This window comes from Microtus ochrogaster, chromosome X (assembly GCF_000317375.1).
Source record: "Microtus ochrogaster isolate Prairie Vole_2 chromosome X, MicOch1.0, whole genome shotgun sequence".
NCBI lineage: Eukaryota > Metazoa > Chordata > Mammalia > Rodentia > Cricetidae > Microtus > Microtus ochrogaster.
Genome location: NC_022026.1, coordinates 13,375,961 through 13,385,503, shown reverse-complemented (window position 1 = coordinate 13,385,503; position 9,543 = coordinate 13,375,961). Strand labels below are relative to the sequence as shown.

Genomic DNA, 9,543 nt, shown 5'->3' with positions numbered 1-9,543 from the left:
GTGGGAATGCAATCTTGTGCAACCACTTTGGAAATCAGTGTGGCTGTTTCTCGGGAAATTAGGAATCAATCTACCTTAGGATCCAGCAATACCACTCTTGGGAATATACCCAAGAGATGCCCAATCATACTACAAAAGCATTTGTTCAACTATGTTCATAGCAGTATTATTTGTAATAGGCAGAACCTGGAAACAACCTAGATGCCCCTCGATGGAAGAATGGATAAAGAAAGTGTGGAACATATACACATTAGAGTACTACTCAGCGGTAAAAAATAATGACATTTTGAATTTCCCATTAATGTTTTCCAAATGAGTAAAATATAAAGTAAAACATAAATGAGGCGACATTCTTGTACTCCCATTTTAAGATGGCAATACTTACAATGATCCAGCAAGTGCTTTTCAATTGGTCACTTGGACTATTAAAAACATCCTATTGGGAATCCTAATATGCAATAGTGTTCTCTATCTTTCATGTCATAACACCATCTGACTTGTGTGTTATCAATAACCCTAGACAAGAATATTTTTAAAATAAGAGTTTTAATGAGCATTCCATATCAAGCAACATAAATGTGATCTTACCCATATTTAAGTACAATTTTCACCAAACTCAAATCACAAAATTTTACTTTTCAAATGAGTGTATCCTCCAGATAGGATTCTTCCAAAAGTCTCAGAGGGGGTTTTCCTCAAAGGATCTTGGCAGAAGTCAAAGCTATGAAAGAGGTTTGAGTAAGATGTCTTAAAATGGCAAGAAATCAGTCTTTATAATTCGTGTAGCCTCTGCATTGTTAGCAAGACAGCTGTTAGGTTTTAAACCTGGGACAAATGGCTGAGGTGCCCATTTAACATATCAAAGCAGACACTGGCTGCCAGGTTCTCCCTGCATCCTTCAATCCCTACCTGTTACAGAGCCCTCCTGCTGAAATCTCCAGCCCAGGAGCTGGGCGGCTCTTCCCTACATAACCCACCCATTTTGGTTACCCACTCTCTTGGTACCTTTGGGCTTCCTGGCTGCTGCACTTGGTTCCCCTCACTCTTCTCTCCTTTTCCCCCTCTCCCCTCTCCCCACATGGGACAGCTCAGTCTGGTTCTGTCCATGCTGGACTCTCCCAGATGTTGCTGTCTCTGCCTCTCCCTATGCTCTCCTGCATTTCTACCTCCACCGTACTTGGGAGCAGTCTTGTTCATGTTTCTTTTTCCCTTTTTTCTTTTTTCATTCTGCTGTGAATAAAACTATGACCTAGAATTTATGAACTATGTACCACACTGTAAATTTCTCATTAGAGTGTGTAATTGCTAAATGCATTACTTAAAGGCTCTTTTTACAGCTCTTCACTTTTCTTAACACGAGAAATGGCAATTAAAAAAAACCTCATAATATCTTGTGGGTTAAATTTCAAACTACACAAAAATAAGAAAAACAGCCATTTCAAGTCCGTATTAATTCTAACTCTGTATATTCAGAAACCATAAATATTAGTTCTGATCAAAAGCAAATTTAAAGAGCCAACTCCTCCCCATATATTCACAAAAAATAGCAGATGAAAATAATTAGAATTTTCTTTCAAGTATTGTGAGTATAAGATGATTTAAGTAGAAAACAAGATACATAGAAATCTTGTGTGTATTTTAAAAGTCAAAATCTTTGTACAATCTAAAGAGAAGCCAGGGCATTTTATATACTTTAAATATTCATGTTACCCTATATTTATGCCTTTCTTTATAATGAATATCAGATTTGATTTTAGTAGAAATAGGGTAACACCAAAAGATATCTTCCTCTTTTTTCTATAATATAGATAATTTGTTTTCTCCAGATGTGAAGTCATATTGAGGTGGATCACATAAAAACAGAACACTACTGAACAAAACATCATTATTCACTAAAAACTCCCACATCAACCTTTTTCCTGTCATAAAATCAAGCAACAACTCTAAAAGTGTTTTTAACATATATGCTACATTTACCTATCATAATCATAAGGTAGTACAGTTTCCACTGAGTACAATCTATCAGCATACACTTGTATTGATGACTAAAAAAAGGAAAAGAACGTTTATTAGTAATACAATGGACTAGTCTTTCCAAAACACAAAACTAAACAACTAAGGGGTAATCTGGCCTATTGCTGGTAACTGCTTACAACTGTAGGGCTAGAAATTCCCCCTGAAGTTGGTCATGGCCATGCTACTCTATCACAGCAATAGGAGCCCCAACTAAGACAACTGGATTCTCTAGATGAATGAAATTAGTTTCTTTTGTGGGGAGGAGTTTGAAACAGGGTCTCTGTAGCCCTTACTGTCCTGGAACTCGCTTTGTAGACCAGGCTGGCCTTGAACTCACATAGATTTACCTACCTCTGCCCCCCCCCACTCCCCGCCAAGTGTTAGGATTAAAGGCATAAACCACTAAACCCAGCTTCCACCATGCTTAACTGTTTCTTGGTTTTTCAAAGCAAAGTTTCTCTCTGTAGCTTTGGAGCCACAGTGTCTTGGAACTTGCTCTATAGACCAAGCTGTCCTCAAACTCTGAGAGTTTCACCTGTCTCTGTCTCCCAAGTGCTGGGATTAAAGGTGTGTACTACTGCCACCCGGCTTCATACTTAACTTTAAAAGCAATTATAAAACCCTTTCAGAATAGGATAAAAACACATACTCATCAAATTCTGACTAGCTTTTTAAAACATTTTAAATTTTATTATTTTACATATATGCATGTTTTGCCTGCTTGTATGTCTGTGTACCACCTGCATTCAGTACCCAAGGAGGCCAGAAGAGGGAGTTAGAGTCCCCTAAAACTTGAGTTATTAAGAATAAAACCAGAGAGAAAAATGAAATTGAAATAAAAAAGAAAGTGGTAAAGAAACAAGTCAAAGGGGGAAAAATGAAAATTCATGGAAAAGGAAGAAAGAAAATGCAGTATGAATAGAGAAGGGGTGTAGGAGCCAACCATGATGAGCTAAATAGAAACAGACCACTCAAAGGAAGTTCTTTCAACCATTATTACCTTGCTGTAGGGCCCACAGGGCTACCCTTCCTCCAGAGGTTCATCTTGAGGACAGTTTCTGGCCAAACAATCTTGTTGCAGTTTCTGGCTAAACATCCTGTTTGTTCCTGTGCTCCCTCTGCCCCCATTGGTGCTCAGTTTAGGGGTTTTGTTTACCCTTGAGCCAGGTAATTTCCCACCTGCCTGGGGAGGGGGGCTCTCCATTGTACAGCAGCTAGGTATATAAGGTTTTTTTTAAGCTTTAATAAAGGGCATTCGGCATTCTCTCCTAACGAATGGCCCACGTCTCTTATGTGTTGCTTGAATCTCCAGGCCCTAGAGAGTAATGCAGGCATTACAACCTGCCAGAGTAGGACTCAGCCATTGGTAAGTTTAATGGAGGCCTGAGTCTCAGTAGTTTACCCTGACGCAATACCTGGTCGCAGGAAGAAACCACAAACTGAGATTACTTGAGCACCCAAGAACAGACCATTCAAAGGAAATGCCTAAAGTTCCAACCGTTGTAGATAGGATCACCTGCCAGTACACACTCACAAGGACACCCCTAGACAAATGTCAGCCAATCAGGGGTCCTGAACCTTAGAAACCCCTCACCACCCCCCCACCTTTGCTACTATAAAAACCAAACTCTATCTGAGCTTTGGGATCTTCGGTTATTCTAATACATTGGACATGTGAAGAGACCGAGTTTGCAAACTTGTATAAAATAAAGTCTCCTTGCTTTTACATACAGGACTGGGTCTCCTAGTCAGTTTTTGGGGGACTTTGAGGATCTGGACATAACAGGGGAAAAGAAGGAAATAAAGGACAGAGGAAGAATAGCAGTAGAGAGATACAAAGAAAAAAGGAAAGGAAGGAGAACGGTGGTTGGGATGTAAAATGGAATTTAAACAAACAAACAAGACAGGAAAGGAAAGGAAAAGAAGAAAAAAGGGGAGAAGCCATAAGAGAAGGGCAGTGGAAGCGCACACCTTTCCTCCCAGCACTCACTTGGGAGGCAGAGGCTAAAGGATCTCTGTGAGTTTGGGGCCAGCCTGGTCTACAAAGTGAGTTGCAGGACGAAGGCTGTCCAGAGAAACCTTGTGTAGACAAAAAGAGGAGGGTGGAGGTAAAGAATGAAAAAGGATGAGAGAAGGAAGGCAGAGGGTGTAAGAGGTGATGAGAGGGAAGGTGAAAGAAAAATGGAAAAGGAAAGGAGCGAGGAAGGGAAGGGGGAAGAAGGGAGGCAGAGGGTGTGGAGAGGAGGATGAAAGGTGGAAGGAAGGAAGTGTGATGGAGGGGAAGGAAGAAAGGAAACAAAAGAATTAGAGAAAACAGCAATGGGAGAAAAAAGAAAGAATGGGAAAAAAGAAGAATGGAAAGAAGGAAAATGAACAGAAAAAAAGAAAAATACAGAAGCAAAAAGACAGAGAAATAGATGAAATGAGAGAGCCAAAGAGAAAAAGGACAGATAAAACAAAATGGAAAGGAAATGTGAGAAAGACAAAACAAAAACTGAAAAAGAAGGAGGAATAAAGACAGGAAAGAAAAATGAAAGTGACAAAAAAGGCTCAAGAGGCCAGAGTACACCTTTTTTTATTGGTTTTTACTGAGCTCTACATTTTTCTCTGCTCCCCTCCCTGCCTCTCCCCTCCCCCTTCAGCCCTCCCCCAAGGTCCCTATGCCCCTAATTTACTCAGGAGATCTCAGAGTACACCTTTACTCTCATCACTTGGAAGATAGATAGAGAAGGATCAGAGTCCAACATTATCCTTGACTATACTGCAAGTTCTAAGTCAGCCTGGAAGACATGAGACCCTGGCTCAGACAAAGACAACATGATGAAAGTTTCAAAGAAGAAAAAAGAACAAAGAGTAAGAAGGACAAAGAAACACAAAGACAGAAATAAAAAGACATTGGCTAAGGTAAAAAAAAATGAAGAAGTTAAAAAGGGTGAAACAGAGAAGCAAAACAGCACGACAGAGAAAGAAGAAAAAGAGGTAAAGGGGGAGGAAAATGGACAGAGAGAAAAGGGCGAGAGGAAAAATGAAAGGAGCGAATGAGAAACTGAAATACAGTGGAAGAGACGGAAAAGACAAAAAAAAATAGAACAGAAGACCCAATGAGCGAAGAGGAGAAAGAAGAAACTGAGAATGAGTGATACAGGGGAAATGATAAAGAAGAGGCTCTGTGGGAAACAGAGAGGGAAAGAAAACGAGGGAGTGGAACCACAGGAGGAAATGGAAAGAATAAAAAAGAGCCAGAAACAATAATAAAACAGGAAAGGACAAAGAAATGCACAAAAAGAATAAAGGTGAGTGGGGAAAAAAGGAAATAGAAGGAGGCCATTGAAAATGAGAAGTGGAGCAAAGAAAATGAGACAGGAAAGGCTAAAAAAGAAAACAGTAGGAGAAAAGGGAAAGAATGAAAGAGGGGGGAAGGGGAGAGGGAGGGGTAAGAAAAACAAGAAGGAAGATAAAGTATGGGGGAGGGAACCTGGAGGGCTATACCTCATGCCACGATATAAAATAACCTGCAAGCTCTGTTTTTAAAAGAAGAAAGATGCACAAAGTTGAGCTAATCACAGTGGTTAAACATTCAAAAGAGTCGGACAGTGGAGGCACATGTCTGTAAGCCCAGTGCTCAGGAGGCAGAGGAAGTCAGATCTCTGAGTTTGAGGTCAGCCTGATCTACAAAGTGAGCAAACCCTGTCTGGACAAACCAAAGTAAGTAATAATAATGATGATAATAATAAAATAAAAAGAAGCATGAGTCCAGTGCTGGGACATACCCTATAATTTCAGCATACGGGAGGCAGAGGCAAATGGATTTTGAGGCTAATGCCAGGCTCTGTTAAACAAAGGAGACTGTTTTTAAACAAACAAATGGGACATGCATTGCCATACGCTGCAATCCCAACATCTACAGGCTTGAAACACTAGGAAATCAGCCTGCGCCACTTACCAAAACCAGATTCCCCCTCTCTGCCATTTAAAAAAATAAATGATCGCCAATTCAAGGCCTCAAGGTCAGTCTGCTGCTGTGAGACCTTACCAAAAAAAAAAAAAGCAAACAAATAAATCAACAAACAGGGCTGGAGAGATGGCTCAGAAATTAAAGCACTTGGCTCCTCTTCCAGAGGTCCTGAGTTCAGTCCCAGCATCCACATGGTAGCTCACAGTCATCTATAAAGAGATCTGGTGCCCTCTTCTGTCGAGAAGGCATACAAGGCAGAACACTATGTACATAATAAATAAATAAATATTTTTTTAAAAAAACAAATAAAACCCACGGTGAAGGAAACTAACACTCAGATCACCGTGGTGGATGCCACTCTAGGCTACAGGAGACCAAGTCTCCAAAATTGAAAAAAAAATAAGTTGATCACAGAGGTGCACATCTGTGAAGTACAAACTTGCAAAGTTGCCTAGTTCAAGGCTAACCTGGATTACAAGTTCAGATCCTGACTGAAAATGCACTTGGGACACGAGGGTGGAGATGGAGAAAAAGGATGACAAGGACAAAGCAATCACAGTTCCATTTCCTGAAAATTGATTCAGTACTATCAGCCTATAGAAGTAGACAACTAATGAGTGTTATAAATTTTGAAGGGCCTGGGAGGCCAGAAGGAGCAACCAAGGATCAGAACAGGAAAAGTGTAAGCCCAGGAGTGAGGGGAGCAGAAAGACAAGACCGGAGGGGAGTGGTGAGTGGGAGGGGAAGAAGGAGGAGAAGCTGAGGGAAGAGGGCTGGCTTGGGGCCAGAGGTGGAAAAGGGAGAGGAGGTGATGGGGGGGAAGGATGCCTTGGAAGGAGAGAGTGGAATAGGTCGCTGGGCAACAGACAGAGAATGGAGGCAGAGTCAGCCAAGGAGCCTCAGGGGAGCCCATAGTTCCTGGAGCTCACAGGCAGGGCTGGGCACCACCAAGGGAAGGCTAAGGCGGGGGCTGGGGGGCTGGTGGAGATGTTGCGAGGACTAAACCCAGGAGGAAATATGGCGCCATGCCAAGATGGTGCGCCTGGGATGGAACAGACCTTTGACCTCGCTGGGGCCTTTCCCCTCAGGGCTTTTCCCTCCCCAGCTCCTCAACTGGCAGTGGGAGTTGGGATGGTCCTCCTCACAGTAGGTGATGAGAACAAGTAGAAAGCCTCACGGGTGGCAACCAAGAGGCACAGCCACAGCAGCCACCTTAGCCCGGGGAGGGCAAGGAAGAGCTTGGTGGCCAAATGGAAACCACCAGCATCTTAAGGATGAGAGATGAGATGGGAACTACTAGCCCGTTGTAATGCAAATTATCCACCGACAAGTGGGCGGGACGAGAACTTTCCAGAAGAACTGTTAGAGGATCTTGCTAGCCAGTGGCTCAAGACCCTGTTGCTAGGACTCCCAGCAGTGACAGTCAGTGAGCAGGCAAAGAGCAGATGCCTGTGTATCCTGTATTCTTTGTACTTTGCCCAGAGAGAGGCCCAACTTTCCAGCCATTTTAGCCAAGTGTCAGTGGCGTGGCTATGAGGTGTCAATAAGGTGGTGTGAGGTTGGGGAGGGTAGACCAGCTCAGTGGTTTCAACCTCTACTCTCACTTCTGAGGTATTTTCTAAGACTCAAACTAATCCCAGGGAAATGGATCAATAAGTGAGTAAAGGTGTTTCCTTCAAGCCTGAGGACTGGAGTTTGATGCCCATGACCAATAGTGAAAGAAGAGACCTAACTCCCCCTACAAGTACTCCTCGGACCCCTGTAAATTGGCCTTCCCATGACACATGTTCCCCACCCAAAAAAATAAATAAATGTAATTAAAATGTAAAAAGAAAATACTCTTGATAGTATTACCATAGCTCCCCCATCTTTTCTGTCAGCTGAGCTTGCAGAGATGTGTTAGGGGGGGAGGTGGGGCTGTGTTTGAGAATTTCAGGGCAATGTGGTCCAAGCATAGATGCACACTCTTAACCCCAGGACTCTGATGACTGAGGCAGGTGGATTTCTGTGAGTTTGAAGCACCACCCTAAACTCTGTAGCTAATTCCAGGTCACCCAGGACTACACAATAAAACCATGTCTCAAAAATGTGGGGAAGAAACTGTCAATCAAATACTTTGATTTTAAACAGCTTTCTTTGTTATGAGGCAATAAATAAAGCAATGTATGATTTTTAATTTTTGTTTTGTCAAACTGATTTTTACCTATTATTTTTAAATAAGGCTTACAGAATTGGGGGGGCAGTAATTTTATTTTATTTGAGACTGAGTATCACTCTGTATCTATGGCTGGCCTGTGACTTGCTACATAGACCACCATGGCCTTGAACTCACAGACATCAGCCTTCCCCTGCCTTTTAATGAACTCACAGAGAGCTGCCTTCCTCTGCTTCCTGAAGGCAAGTATTAAAGGCATGTGTCACTGGAGCCCTGCCTTCAGAGTTCTTTCTTTCTTTCTTTCTTTCTTTCTTTCTTTCTTCCTTCCTTCCTTCTTTCCTTCCTTCCTTCTTTCTTTATTTTTTTCTCTCTCTCCCTCTCTCACTCACTCACTCTCTCTCTCTTTCTCTCTCCCTTCCTTCCTTCCTTTTTTTAAAAGACATTGTCTCATTATATAGCCCTGGTTAGCCTGGAACTCACCTTGTAGACCAGCCTACTGTCAAATTCACAGAAGGCCTAAATATTTTTCTTGGTTTTGAGAAAAAGGCTCACTAAGTTGCCCAGGCTGGCCTTGAACTTACCCTGTAGCTTATGTAGACAATGAAATTACAGTCCCCTTGCCTCAGCCTCCTAACTTGGATTACAAGTCTATGCAACCTGCCCTGGTTTATATTGTAAAATAGGAACTGTTTTCTTTTTTCTTTCTTTTTTAGTTTAAGTCATGTTGTCACTAGGTAGAACAGACTGACTTGAAACAGAGATGCACCTGGAATTAAAGGCATGCACCTCTGTATAGAGCTTCATTTTTTAAATCTATGTGTCTTTGTGTTTCTTTTTCTTGCCTTGCTCAACTAGCTAGGATTTCCAACAGAATATTGAACAGAAATGCAAAGAATGGATTTCTTGACCTTCTTTCCCACATTCTTGGGGGGTGGGTATTCAGTCTTCCATCACTAAGTGTTGATATTAACTATGTATTTTTTTCATAGAACTCTTTAATGAGTTAAGAAGTTTGCTTCCTTTTCTAATCCACTGAGAACCATCCTTCTTTTGCCATGAGAAAATACTGGAAACAAACAGCTTAAAGGGGGAAAGATTTCACAGGTTCATACCTGCTCACTTGGTTCTCATTCTTTGGCACATGCTGAGACAGAACATGAGAGCAGAGGGTGTGGCAGGAAAACTTACTATCTTCACACAAACCAGGAAGCAAAGTGGGCTAGGAAGGATCCAGCAGCAAGATGTTCAAAATGTTGGTTGTTTTTTTAATATATATATTGTATTGAAAAAAAGTTTCCGCCTCCTCCCCGCCTCCCATTTCCCTCCCCCTCCTCCCACTCCTCTCTCCTTTCCCCCTCCCCCTTCTTTTCTCCCCCTCCCTCTCCAGTCCAAAGAGCAGTCAGGGTTCCCTGCCCTG

At 42.0% G+C, this 9,543-nt stretch overlaps 1 pseudogene; it reads right to left on the bottom strand.

Moving 5' to 3' along the window:
• LOC101997747 overlaps nucleotides 1-9,543 on the bottom strand; it is a 69,869-nt pseudogene that overhangs the window by 53,951 nt on the left and 6,375 nt on the right.